This window comes from Saimiri boliviensis, chromosome 21 (assembly GCF_048565385.1).
Source record: "Saimiri boliviensis isolate mSaiBol1 chromosome 21, mSaiBol1.pri, whole genome shotgun sequence".
Lineage (NCBI taxonomy): Eukaryota > Metazoa > Chordata > Mammalia > Primates > Cebidae > Saimiri > Saimiri boliviensis.
The window spans coordinates 19920189-19934777 of NC_133469.1; positions in this window are offsets into that span (position 1 = coordinate 19920189).

A 14589-nucleotide genomic window follows, 5' to 3' on the forward strand; every position below is an offset into this window, starting at 1 on the left:
TAGGAACACGTTTCTTCTAAAAGCTGCGTTTGGACATTCCAGAGTGGATGGGAGAACAGGCTGTAAAGAGAAATACCTTGCTCTAAAACCAAAACGGAGCTATCTAGCAGAATGGTTGTCAATGTGTGTATTCAACTTCCTGAGTTAAACTGATGTGTGTTTGCAGCAGTTCAGAAACCCTTTCCTGGGAGAATGTGGAAACAGTCATTTCCAGCCCTAGAGACGAATATAAGAGTTTGCAGTAAGAATGCGTTTAAAACACAGAAGACTCGCTTCTTACGAACTCATCTGCTGTGTGTTGGTTCCTTTTAGGAAGTTGCATCTATGGTTAGATTCAGCGAGGTAGAAACACGTTTCTTCTAAAAGCTGGGTTTGGACATTCCAGAGTGGATGGGAGAACAGGCTGTAAAGAGAAATACCTTGCTCTAAATCCAAAACGGAGCTTTCTAGCAGAATGGTTGTCAATGTGTGTATTCAACTTCCAGAGATAAACTGATGTATGTTTGCCGCAGTTCAGAAACCCTTTCCTGGGAGAATGTAGAAACAGTCATTTCTAGCCCTAGAGACGCATATAAGAGTTAGCAGTAAGAATGCGTTTAAAACACAGAAGACCCGCTTCTTATGAACTCATCTGCTGTGTGTTGGTTCCTTTTAGGAAGTTGCATCTATGGTTAGATTCAGCGAGGTAGGAACACGTTTCTTCTAAAAGCTGGGTTTGGACATTCCAGAGTGGATGGGAGAACAGGCTGTAAAGAGAAATACCTTGCTCTAAAACCAAAACGGAGCTATCTAGCAGAATGGTTGTCAATGTGTGTATTCAACTTCCAGAGTTAAACTGATGTGTGTTTGCAGCAGTTCAGAAACCCTTTCCTGGGAGAATGTAGAAACAGTCATTTCCAGCCCTAGAGACGCATATAAGAGTTTGCAGTAAGAATGCGTTTAAAACACAGAAGACCCGCTTCTTACGAACTCATCTGCTGTGTGTTGGTTCCTTTTAGGAAGTTGCATCTATGGTTAGATTCAGCGAGGTAGGAACACGTTTCTTCTAAAAGCTGGGTTTGGACATTCCAGAGTGGATGGGAGAACAGGCTGTAAAGAGAAATACCTTGCTCTAAAACCAAAACGGAGCTATCTATCAGAATGGTTGTCAATGTGTGTATTCAACTTCCAGAGTTAAACTGATGTGTGTTTGCAGCAGTTCAGAAACCCTTTCCTGGGAGAATGTAGAAACAGTCATTTCCAGCCCTAGAGACGCATATAAGAGTTTGCAGTAAGAATGCGTTTAAAACACAGAAGACCCGCTTCATACGAACTCATCTGCTGTGTGTTTGTTCCTTTTAGGAAGTTGCATCTATGGTTATATTCAGCGAGGTAGGAACACGTTTCTTCTAAAAGCTGCGTTTGGACATTCCAGAGTGGATGGGAGAACAGGCTGTAAAGAGAAATACCTTGCTCTAAAACCAAAACGGAGCTATCTAGCAGAATGGTTGTCAATGTGTGTATTCAACTTCCTGAGTTAAACTGATGTGTGTTTGCAGCAGTTCAGAAACCCTTTCCTGGGAGAATGTAGAAACAGTCATTTCCAGCACTAGAGACGCATATAAGAGTTAGCAGTAAGAATGCGTTTAAAACACAGAAGACCCGCTTCTTACGAACTCATCTGCTGTGTGTTGGTTCCCTTTAGGAAGTTGCATCTATGGTTAGATTCAGCGAGGTAGGAACACGTTTCTTCTAAAAGCTGCGTTTGGACATTCCAGAGTGGATGGGAGAACAGGCTGTAAAGAGAAATACCTTGCTCTAAAACCAAAACGGAGCTATCTAGCAGAATGGTTGTCAATGTGTGTATTCAACTTCCAGAGTTAAACGGATGTGTGTTTGCAGCAGTTCAGAAACCCTTTCCTGGGAGAATGTAGAAACAGTCATTTCCAGCCCTAGAGACGCATATAAGAGTTTGCAGTAAGAATGCGTTTAAAACTCAGAAGACCCGCTTCTTACGAACTCATCTGCTGTGTGTTGGTTCCTTTTAGGAAGTTGCATCTATGGTTAGATTCAGCGATGTAGGAACACGTTTCTTCTAAAAGCTGCGTTTGGACATTCCAGAGTGGATGAGAGAACAGGCTGTAAAGAGAAATACCTTGCTCAAAAACCAAAACGGAGCTATCTAGCAGAATGGTTGTCAATGTGTGTATTCAACTTCCAGAGTTAAACTGATGTGTGTTTGCAGCAGTTCAGAAACCCTTTCCTGGGAGAATGTAGAAACAGTCATTTCCAGCCCTAGAGACGCATATAAGAGTTAGCAGTAAGAATGCGTTTAAAACACAGAAGACCCGCTTCTTACGAACTCATCTGCTGTGTGTTTGTTCCTTTTAGGAAGTTGCATCTATGGTTATATTCAGCGAGGTAGGAACACGTTTCTTCTAAAAGCTGGGTTTGGACATTCCAGAGTGGATGGGAGAACAGGCTGTAAAGAGAAATACCTTGCTCTAAAACCAAAACGGAGCTATCTAGCAGAATGGTTGTCAATGTGTGTATTCAACTTCCAGAGTTAAACTGATGTGTGTTTGCAGCAGTTCAGAAACCCTTTCCTGGGAGAATGTAGAAACAGTCATTTCCAGCCATAGAGACGCATATAAGAGTTTGCAGTAAGAATGCGTTTAAAACACAGAAGACCCGCTTCTTACGAACTCATCTGCTGTGTGTTGGTTCCTTTTAGGAAGTTGCATGTATGGTTAGATTCAGCGAGGTAGGAACACGTTTCTTCTAAAAGCTGCGTTTGGACATTCCAGAGTGGATGGGAGAACAGGCTGTAAAGAGAAATACCTTGCTCTAAAACCAAAACGGAGCTATCTAGCAGAATGGTTGTCAATGTGTGTATTCAACTTCCTGAGTTAAACTGATGTGTGTTTGCAGCAGTTCAGAAACCCTTTCCTGGGAGAATGTGGAAACAGTCATTTCCAGCCCTAGAGACGAATATAAGAGTTTGCAGTAAGAATGCGTTTAAAACACAGAAGACTCGCTTCTTACGAACTCATCTGCTGTGTGTTGGTTCCTTTTAGGAAGTTGCATCTATGGTTAGATTCAGCGAGGTAGAAACACGTTTCTTCTAAAAGCTGGGTTTGGACATTCCAGAGTGGATGGGAGAACAGGCTGTAAAGAGAAATACCTTGCTCTAAATCCAAAACGGAGCTTTCTAGCAGAATGGTTGTCAATGTGTGTATTCAACTTCCAGAGATAAACTGATGTATGTTTGCCGCAGTTCAGAAACCCTTTCCTGGGAGAATGTAGAAACAGTCATTTCTAGCCCTAGAGACGCATATAAGAGTTAGCAGTAAGAATGCGTTTAAAACACAGAAGACCCGCTTCTTATGAACTCATCTGCTGTGTGTTGGTTCCTTTTAGGAAGTTGCATCTATGGTTAGATTCAGCGAGGTAGGAACACGTTTCTTCTAAAAGCTGGGTTTGGACATTCCAGAGTGGATGGGAGAACAGGCTGTAAAGAGAAATACCTTGCTCTAAAACCAAAACGGAGCTATCTAGCAGAATGGTTGTCAATGTGTGTATTCAACTTCCAGAGTTAAACTGATGTGTGTTTGCAGCAGTTCAGAAACCCTTTCCTGGGAGAATGTAGAAACAGTCATTTCCAGCCCTAGAGACGCATATAAGAGTTTGCAGTAAGAATGCGTTTAAAACACAGAAGACCCGCTTCTTACGAACTCATCTGCTGTGTGTTGGTTCCTTTTAGGAAGTTGCATCTATGGTTAGATTCAGCGAGGTAGGAACACGTTTCTTCTAAAAGCTGGGTTTGGACATTCCAGAGTGGATGGGAGAACAGGCTGTAAAGAGAAATACCTTGCTCTAAAACCAAAACGGAGCTATCTATCAGAATGGTTGTCAATGTGTGTATTCAACTTCCAGAGTTAAACTGATGTGTGTTTGCAGCAGTTCAGAAACCCTTTCCTGGGAGAATGTAGAAACAGTCATTTCCAGCCCTAGAGACGCATATAAGAGTTTGCAGTAAGAATGCGTTTAAAACACAGAAGACCCGCTTCATACGAACTCATCTGCTGTGTGTTTGTTCCTTTTAGGAAGTTGCATCTATGGTTATATTCAGCGAGGTAGGAACACGTTTCTTCTAAAAGCTGCGTTTGGACATTCCAGAGTGGATGGGAGAACAGGCTGTAAAGAGAAATACCTTGCTCTAAAACCAAAACGGAGCTATCTAGCAGAATGGTTGTCAATGTGTGTATTCAACTTCCTGAGTTAAACTGATGTGTGTTTGCAGCAGTTCAGAAACCCTTTCCTGGGAGAATGTAGAAACAGTCATTTCCAGCACTAGAGACGCATATAAGAGTTAGCAGTAAGAATGCGTTTAAAACACAGAAGACCCGCTTCTTACGAACTCATCTGCTGTGTGTTGGTTCCCTTTAGGAAGTTGCATCTATGGTTAGATTCAGCGAGGTAGGAACACGTTTCTTCTAAAAGCTGCGTTTGGACATTCCAGAGTGGATGGGAGAACAGGCTGTAAAGAGAAATACCTTGCTCTAAAACCAAAACGGAGCTATCTAGCAGAATGGTTGTCAATGTGTGTATTCAACTTCCAGAGTTAAACTGATGTGTGTTTGCAGCAGTTCAGAAACCCTTTCCTGGGAGAATGTAGAAACAGTCATTTCCAGCCCTAGAGACGCATATAAGAGTTTGCAGTAAGAATGCGTTTAAAACACAGAAGACCCGCTTCTTACGAAATCATCTGCTGTGTGTTGGTTCCTTTTAGGAAGTTGCATCTATGGTTAGATTCAGCGAGGTACGAACACGTTTCTTCTAAAAGCTGCGTTTGGACATTCCAGAGTGGATGGGAGAACATGCTGTAAAGGGAAATACCTTGCTCTAAAACCAAAACGGAGCTATCTAGCAGAATGGTTGTCAATGTGTGTATTCAACTTCCAGAGTTAAACTGATGTGTGTTTGCAGCTGTTCAGAAACCCTTTCCTGGGAGAATGTAGAAACAGTCATTTCCAGCCCTAGAGACGCCTATAAGAGTTAGCAGTAAGAATGCGTTTAAAACACAGAAGACCCGCTTCTTACGAACTCATCTGCTGTGTGTTGGTTCCTTTTAGGAAGTTGCATCTATGGTTAGATTCAGCGAGGTAGGAACACGTTTCTTCTAAAAGCTGCGTTTGGACATTCCAGAATGGATGGGAGAACAGGCTGTAAAGAGAAATACCTTGCTCTAAAACCAAAACGGAGCTATCTAGCGGAATGGTTGTCAATGTGTGTATTCAACTTCCTGAGTTAAACTGATGTGTGTTTGCAGCAGTTCAGAAACCCTTTCCTGGGAGAATGTAGAAACAGTCATTTCCAGCCCTAGAGATGCATATAAGAGTTAGCAGTAAGAATGCGTTTAAAACACAGAAGACCCGCTTCTTACGAACTCATCTGCTGTGTGTTGGTTCCTTTTAGGAAGTTGCATCTATGGTTAGATTCAGCGAGGTAGGAACACGTTTCTTCTAAAAGCTGGGTTTGGACATTCCAGAGTGGATGGGAGAACAGGCTGTAAAGAGAAATACCTTGCTCTAAAACCAAAACGGAGCTTTCTAGCAGAATGGTTGTCAATGTGTGTATTCAACTTCCAGAGTTAAACTGATGTGTGTTTGCAGCTTGTTCAGATACCCTTTCTTGGGAGAATGTAGAAACAGTCATTTCCAGCCCTAGAGACGCATATAAGAGTTAGCAGTAAGAATGCGTTTAAAACACAGAAGACCCGCTTCTTACGAACTCATCTGCTGTGTGTTGGTTCCTTTTAGGAAGTTGCATGTATGGTTAGATTCAGCGAGGTAGGAACACGTTTCTTCTAAAAGCTGCGTTTGGACATTCCAGAGTGGATGGGAGAACAGGCTGTAAAGAGAAATACCTTGCTCTAAAACCAAAACGGAGCTATCTAGCAGAATGGTTGTCAATGTGTGTATTCAACTTCCTGAGTTAAACTGATGTGTGTTTGCAGCAGTTCAGAAACCCTTTCCTGGGAGAATGTGGAAACAGTCATTTCCAGCCCTAGAGACGAATATAAGAGTTTGCAGTAAGAATGCGTTTAAAACACAGAAGACTCGCTTCTTACGAACTCATCTGCTGTGTGTTGGTTCCTTTTAGGAAGTTGCATCTATGGTTAGATTCAGCGAGGTAGAAACACGTTTCTTCTAAAAGCTGGGTTTGGACATTCCAGAGTGGATGGGAGAACAGGCTGTAAAGAGAAATACCTTGCTCTAAATCCAAAACGGAGCTTTCTAGCAGAATGGTTGTCAATGTGTGTATTCAACTTCCAGAGATAAACTGATGTATGTTTGCCGCAGTTCAGAAACCCTTTCCTGGGAGAATGTAGAAACAGTCATTTCTAGCCCTAGAGACGCATATAAGAGTTAGCAGTAAGAATGCGTTTAAAACACAGAAGACCCGCTTCTTATGAACTCATCTGCTGTGTGTTGGTTCCTTTTAGGAAGTTGCATCTATGGTTAGATTCAGCGAGGTAGGAACACGTTTCTTCTAAAAGCTGGGTTTGGACATTCCAGAGTGGATGGGAGAACAGGCTGTAAAGAGAAATACCTTGCTCTAAAACCAAAACGGAGCTATCTAGCAGAATGGTTGTCAATGTGTGTATTCAACTTCCAGAGTTAAACTGATGTGTGTTTGCAGCAGTTCAGAAACCCTTTCCTGGGAGAATGTAGAAACAGTCATTTCCAGCCCTAGAGACGCATATAAGAGTTTGCAGTAAGAATGCGTTTAAAACACAGAAGACCCGCTTCTTACGAACTCATCTGCTGTGTGTTGGTTCCTTTTAGGAAGTTGCATCTATGGTTAGATTCAGCGAGGTAGGAACACGTTTCTTCTAAAAGCTGGGTTTGGACATTCCAGAGTGGATGGGAGAACAGGCTGTAAAGAGAAATACCTTGCTCTAAAACCAAAACGGAGCTATCTATCAGAATGGTTGTCAATGTGTGTATTCAACTTCCAGAGTTAAACTGATGTGTGTTTGCAGCAGTTCAGAAACCCTTTCCTGGGAGAATGTAGAAACAGTCATTTCCAGCCCTAGAGACGCATATAAGAGTTTGCAGTAAGAATGCGTTTAAAACACAGAAGACCCGCTTCATACGAACTCATCTGCTGTGTGTTGGTTCCTTTTAGGAAGTTGCATCTATGGTTAGATTCAGCGAGGTAGGAACACGTTTCTTCTAAAAGCTGCGTTTGGACATTCCAGAGTGGATGGGAGAACAGGCTGTAAAGAGAAATACCTTGCTCTAAAACCAAAACGGAGCTATCTAGCAGAATGGTTGTCAATGTGTGTATTCAACTTCCTGAGTTAAACTGATGTGTGTTTGCAGCAGTTCAGAAACCCTTTCCTGGGAGAATGTAGAAACAGTCATTTCCAGCACTAGAGACGCATATAAGAGTTAGCAGTAAGAATGCGTTTAAAACACAGAAGACCCGCTTCTTACGAACTCATCTGCTGTGTGTTGGTTCCCTTTAGGAAGTTGCATCTATGGTTAGATTCAGCGAGGTAGGAACACGTTTCTTCTAAAAGCTGCGTTTGGACATTCCAGAGTGGATGGGAGAACAGGCTGTAAAGAGAAATACCTTGCTCTAAAACCAAAACGGAGCTATCTAGCAGAATGGTTGTCAATGTGTGTATTCAACTTCCAGAGTTAAACTGATGTGTGTTTGCAGCAGTTCAGAAACCCTTTCCTGGGAGAATGTAGAAACAGTCATTTCCAGCCCTAGAGACGCATATAAGAGTTTGCAGTAAGAATGCGTTTAAAACACAGAAGACCCGCTTCTTACGAAATCATCTGCTGTGTGTTGGTTCCTTTTAGGAAGTTGCATCTATGGTTAGATTCAGCGAGGTACGAACACGTTTCTTCTAAAAGCTGCGTTTGGACATTCCAGAGTGGATGGGAGAACATGCTGTAAAGGGAAATACCTTGCTCTAAAACCAAAACGGAGCTATCTAGCAGAATGGTTGTCAATGTGTGTATTCAACTTCCAGAGTTAAACTGATGTGTGTTTGCAGCTGTTCAGAAACCCTTTCCTGGGAGAATGTAGAAACAGTCATTTCCAGCCCTAGAGACGCCTATAAGAGTTAGCAGTAAGAATGCGTTTAAAACACAGAAGACCCGCTTCTTACGAACTCATCTGCTGTGTGTTGGTTCCTTTTAGGAAGTTGCATCTATGGTTAGATTCAGCGAGGTAGGAACACGTTTCTTCTAAAAGCTGCGTTTGGACATTCCAGAATGGATGGGAGAACAGGCTGTAAAGAGAAATACCTTGCTCTAAAACCAAAACGGAGCTATCTAGCGGAATGGTTGTCAATGTGTGTATTCAACTTCCTGAGTTAAACTGATGTGTGTTTGCAGCAGTTCAGAAACCCTTTCCTGGGAGAATGTAGAAACAGTCATTTCCAGCCCTAGAGATGCATATAAGAGTTAGCAGTAAGAATGCGTTTAAAACACAGAAGACCCGCTTCTTACGAACTCATCTGCTGTGTGTTGGTTCCTTTTAGGAAGTTGCATCTATGGTTAGATTCAGCGAGGTAGGAACACGTTTCTTCTAAAAGCTGGGTTTGGACATTCCAGAGTGGATGGGAGAACAGGCTGTAAAGAGAAATACCTTGCTCTAAAACCAAAACGGAGCTTTCTAGCAGAATGGTTGTCAATGTGTGTATTCAACTTCCAGAGTTAAACTGATGTGTGTTTGCAGCTTGTTCAGATACCCTTTCTTGGGAGAATGTAGAAACAGTCATTTCCAGCCCTAGAGACGCATATAAGAGTTAGCAGTAAGAATGCGTTTAAAACACAGAAGACCCGCTTCTTACGAACTCATCTGCTGTGTGTTGGTTCCTTTTAGGAAGTTGCATGTATGGTTAGATTCAGCGAGGTAGGAACACGTTTCTTCTAAAAGCTGCGTTTGGACATTCCAGAGTGGATGGGAGAACAGGCTGTAAAGAGAAATACCTTGCTCTAAAACCAAAACGGAGCTATCTAGCAGAATGGTTGTCAATGTGTGTATTCAACTTCCTGAGTTAAACTGATGTGTGTTTGCAGCAGTTCAGAAACCCTTTCCTGGGAGAATGTGGAAACAGTCATTTCCAGCCCTAGAGACGAATATAAGAGTTTGCAGTAAGAATGCGTTTAAAACACAGAAGACTCGCTTCTTACGAACTCATATGCTGTGTGTTGGTTCCTTTTAGGAAGTTGCATCTATGGTTAGATTCAGCGAGGTAGAAACACGTTTCTTCTAAAAGCTGGGTTTGGACATTCCAGAGTGGATGGGAGAACAGGCTGTAAAGAGAAATACCTTGCTCTAAATCCAAAACGGAGCTTTCTAGCAGAATGGTTGTCAATGTGTGTATTCAACTTCCAGAGATAAACTGATGTATGTTTGCCGCAGTTCAGAAACCCTTTCCTGGGAGAATGTAGAAACAGTCATTTCTAGCCCTAGAGACGCATATAAGAGTTAGCAGTAAGAATGCGTTTAAAACACAGAAGACCCGCTTCTTATGAACTCATCTGCTGTGTGTTGGTTCCTTTTAGGAAGTTGCATCTATGGTTAGATTCAGCGAGGTAGGAACACGTTTCTTCTAAAAGCTGGGTTTGGACATTCCAGAGTGGATGGGAGAACAGGCTGTAAAGAGAAATACCTTGCTCTAAAACCAAAACGGAGCTATCTAGCAGAATGGTTGTCAATGTGTGTATTCAACTTCCAGAGTTAAACTGATGTGTGTTTGCAGCAGTTCAGAAACCCTTTCCTGGGAGAATGTAGAAACAGTCATTTCCAGCCCTAGAGACGCATATAAGAGTTTGCAGTAAGAATGCGTTTAAAACACAGAAGACCCGCTTCTTACGAACTCATCTGCTGTGTGTTGGTTCCTTTTAGGAAGTTGCATCTATGGTTAGATTCAGCGAGGTAGGAACACGTTTCTTCTAAAAGCTGGGTTTGGACATTCCAGAGTGGATGGGAGAACAGGCTGTAAAGAGAAATACCTTGCTCTAAAACCAAAACGGAGCTATCTATCAGAATGGTTGTCAATGTGTGTATTCAACTTCCAGAGTTAAACTGATGTGTGTTTGCAGCAGTTCAGAAACCCTTTCCTGGGAGAATGTAGAAACAGTCATTTCCAGCCCTAGAGACGCATATAAGAGTTTGCAGTAAGAATGCGTTTAAAACACAGAAGACCCGCTTCATACGAACTCATCTGCTGTGTGTTTGTTCCTTTTAGGAAGTTGCATCTATGGTTATATTCAGCGAGGTAGGAACACGTTTCTTCTAAAAGCTGCGTTTGGACATTCCAGAGTGGATGGGAGAACAGGCTGTAAAGAGAAATACCTTGCTCTAAAACCAAAACGGAGCTATCTAGCAGAATGGTTGTCAATGTGTGTATTCAACTTCCTGAGTTAAACTGATGTGTGTTTGCAGCAGTTCAGAAACCCTTTCTTGGGAGAATGTAGAAACAGTCATTTCCAGCCCTAGAGACGCATATAAGAGTTTGCAGTAAGAATGCGTTTAAAACACAGAAGACCCGCTTCTTACGAACTCATCTACTGTGTGTTGGTTCCCTTTAGGAAGTTGCATTTATGGTTAGATTCAGCGAAGTAGGAACACGTTTCTTCTAAAAGCTGTGTTTGGACATTCCAGAGTGGATGGGAGAACAGGCTGAAAAGAGAAACACCTTGCTCTAAAACCAAAACGGAGCTATCTAGCAGAATTGTTGTCAATGTGTGTATTCAACTTCCAGAGTTAAACTGATGTGTGTTTGCAGCGGTTCAGAAACCCTTTCTTGGGAGAATGTAGAAACAGTCATTTCCAGCCCTAGAGACGCATATAATAGTTTGCAGTAAGAATGCGTTTAAAACAAAGAAGACCCGCTTCTTACGAACTCATCTGCTGTGTGTTTGTTCCTTTTAGGAAGTTGCATCTATCGTTAAATTCAGCGAGGTAGAAACACGTTTCTTCTAAAAGCTGCGTTTGGACATTCCAGAGTGGATGGGAGAACAGGCTGTAAAGAAAAATACCTTGCTATATAACCAAAACGGAGCTATCTAGCAGAATGGTTGTCAATGTGTGTATTCAACTTCCAGAGTTAAACTGATGTGTGTTTGCAGCAGTTCAGAAACCCTTTTCTGGGAGAATGTAAAAACAGTCATTTCCAGCCCTACAGACGCATATAAGAGTTAGCAGTAAGAATGCGTTTAAAACACAGAAGACCCGCTTCTTACGAACTCATCTGCTGTGTGTTGGTTCCTTTTAGGAAGTTGCATCTATGGTTAGATTCAGCGAGGTAGGAACACGTTTCTTCTAAAAGCTGGGTTTGGACATTCCAGAGTGGATGGGAGAACAGGCTGTAAAGAGAAATACCTTGCTCTAAAACCAAAACGGAGCTATCTAGCGGAATGGTTGTCAATGTGTGTATTCAACTTCCAGAGTTAAACTGATGTGTGTTTGCAGCAGTTCAGAAACCCTTTCCTGGGAGAATGTAGAAACTGTCATTTCCAGCCCTAGAGACGCATATAAGAGTTTGCAGTAAGAATGCGTTTAAAACACAGAAGACCCGCTTCTTACGAACTCATCTGCTGTGTGTTGGTTCCTTTTAGGAAGTTGCATGTATGGTTAGATTCAGCGAGGTAGGAACACGTTTCTTCTAAAAGCTGCGTTTGGACATTCCAGAGTGGATGGGAGAACAGGCTGTAAAGAGAAATACCTTGCTCTAAAACCAAAACGGAGCTATCTAGCAGAATGGTTGTCAATGTGTGTATTCAACTTCCTGAGTTAAACTGATGTGTGTTTGCAGCAGTTCAGAAACCCTTTCCTGGGAGAATGTGGAAACAGTCATTTCCAGCCCTAGAGACGAATATAAGAGTTTGCAGTAAGAATGCGTTTAAAACACAGAAGACTCGCTTCTTACGAACTCATCTGCTGTGTGTTGGTTCCTTTTAGGAAGTTGCATCTATGGTTAGATTCAGCGAGGTAGAAACACGTTTCTTCTAAAAGCTGGGTTTGGACATTCCAGAGTGGATGGGAGAACAGGCTGTAAAGAGAAATACCTTGCTCTAAATCCAAAACGGAGCTATCTAGCAGAATGGTTGTCAATGTGTGTATTCAACTTCCAGAGATAAACTGATGTATGTTTGCCGCAGTTCAGAAACCCTTTCCTGGGAGAATGTAGAAACAGTCATTTCTAGCCCTAGAGACGCATATAAGAGTTAGCAGTAAGAATGCGTTTAAAACACAGAAGACCCGCTTCTTATGAACTCATCTGCTGTGTGTTGGTTCCTTTTAGGAAGTTGCATCTATGGTTAGATTCAGCGAGGTAGGAACACGTTTCTTCTAAAAGCTGGGTTTGGACATTCCAGAGTGGATGGGAGAACAGGCTGTAAAGAGAAATACCTTGCTCTAAAACCAAAACGGTGCTATCTAGCAGAATGGTTGTCAATGTGTGTATTCAACTTCCAGAGTTAAACTGATGTGTGTTTGCAGCAGTTCAGAAACCCTTTCCTGGGAGAATGTAGAAACAGTCATTTCCAGCCCTAGAGACGCATATAAGAGTTTGCAGTAAGAATGCGTTTAAAACACAGAAGACCCGCTTCTTACGAACTCATCTGCTGTGTGTTGGTTCCTTTTAGGAAGTTGCATCTATAGTTAGATTCAGCGAGGTAGGAACACGTTTCTTCTAAAAGCTGGGTTTGGACATTCCAGAGTGGATGGGAGAACAGGCTGTAAAGAGAAATACTTTGCTCTAAAACCAAAACGGAGCTATCTATCAGAATGGTTGTCAATGTGTGTATTCAACTTCCAGAGTTAAACTGATGTGTGTTTGCAGCAGTTCAGAAACCCTTTCCTGGGAGAATGTAGAAACAGTCATTTCCAGCCCTAGAGACGCATATAAGAGTTTGCAGTAAGAATGCGTTTAAAACACAGAAGACCCGCTTCATACGAACTCATCTGCTGTGTGTTTGTTCCTTTTAGGAAGTTGCATCTATGGTTATATTCAGCGAGGTAGGAACACGTTTCTTCTAAAAGCTGCGTTTGGACATTCCAGAGTGGATGGGAGAACAGGCTGTAAAGAGAAATACCTTGCTCTAAAACCAAAACGGAGCTATCTAGCAGAATGGTTGTCAATGTGTGTATTCAACTTCCTGAGTTAAACTGATGTGTGTTTGCAGCAGTTCAGAAACCCTTTCCTGGGAGAATGTAGAAACAGTCATTTCCAGCACTAGAGACGCATATAAGAGTTAGCAGTAAGAATGCGTTTAAAACACAGAAGACCCGCTTCTTACGAACTCATCTGCTGTGTGTTGTTTCCCTTTAGGAAGTTGCATCTATGGTTAGATTCAGCGAGGTAGGAACACGTTTCTTCTAAAAGCTGCGTTTGGACATTCCAGAGTGGATGGGAGAACAGGCTGTAAAGAGAAATACCTTGCTCTAAAACCAAAACGGAGCTATCTAGCGGAATGGTTGTCAATGTGTGTATTCAACTTCCAGAGTTAAACGGATGTGTGTTTGCAGCAGTTCAGAAACCCTTTCCTGGGAGAATGTAGAAACAGTCATTTCCAGCCCTAGAGACGCATATAAGAGTTTGCAGTAAGAATGCGTTTAAAACACAGAAGACCCGCTTCTTACGAACTCATCTGCTGTGTGTTGGTTCCTTTTAGGAAGTTGCATCTATGGTTAGATTCAGCGAGGTACGAACACGTTTCTTCTAAAAGCTGCGTTTGGACATTCCAGAGTGGATGGGAGAACATGCTGTAAAGAGAAATACCTTGCTCTAAAACCAAAACGGAGCTATCTAGCAGAATGGTTGTCAATGTGTGTATTCAACTTCCAGAGTTAAACTGATGTGTGTTTGCAGCTGTTCAGAAACCCTTTCCTGGGAGAATGTAGAAACAGTCATTTCCAGCCCTAGAGACGCCTATAAGAGTTAGCAGTAAGAATGCGTTTAAAACACAGAAGACCCGCTTCTTACGAACTCATCTGCTGTGTGTTGGTTCCTTTTAGGAAGTTGCATCTATGGTTAGATTCAGCGAGGTAGGAACACGTTTCTTCTAAAAGCTGCGTTTGGACATTCCAGAGTGGATGGGAGAACAGGCTGTAAAGAGAAATACCTTGCTCTAAAACCAAAACGGAGCTATCTAGCGGAATGGTTGTCAATGTGTGTATTCAACTTCCTGAGTTAAACTGATGTGTGTTTGCAGCAGTTCAGAAACCCTTTCCTGGGAGAATGTAGAAACAGTCATTTCCAGCCCTAGAGATGCATATAAGAGTTAGCAGTAAGAATGCGTTTAAAACACAGAAGACCCGCTTCTTACGAACTCATCTGCTGTGTGTTGGTTCCTTTTAGGAAGTTGCATCTATGGTTAGATTCAGCGAGGTAGGAACACGTTTCTTCTAAAAGCTGGGTTTGGACATTCCAGAGTGGATGGGAGAACAGGCTGTAAAGAGAAATACCTTGCTCTAAAACCAAAACGGAGCTTTCTAGCAGAATGGTTGTCAATGTGTGTATTCAACTTCCAGAGTTAAACTGATGTGTGTTTGCAGCTTGTTCAGATACCC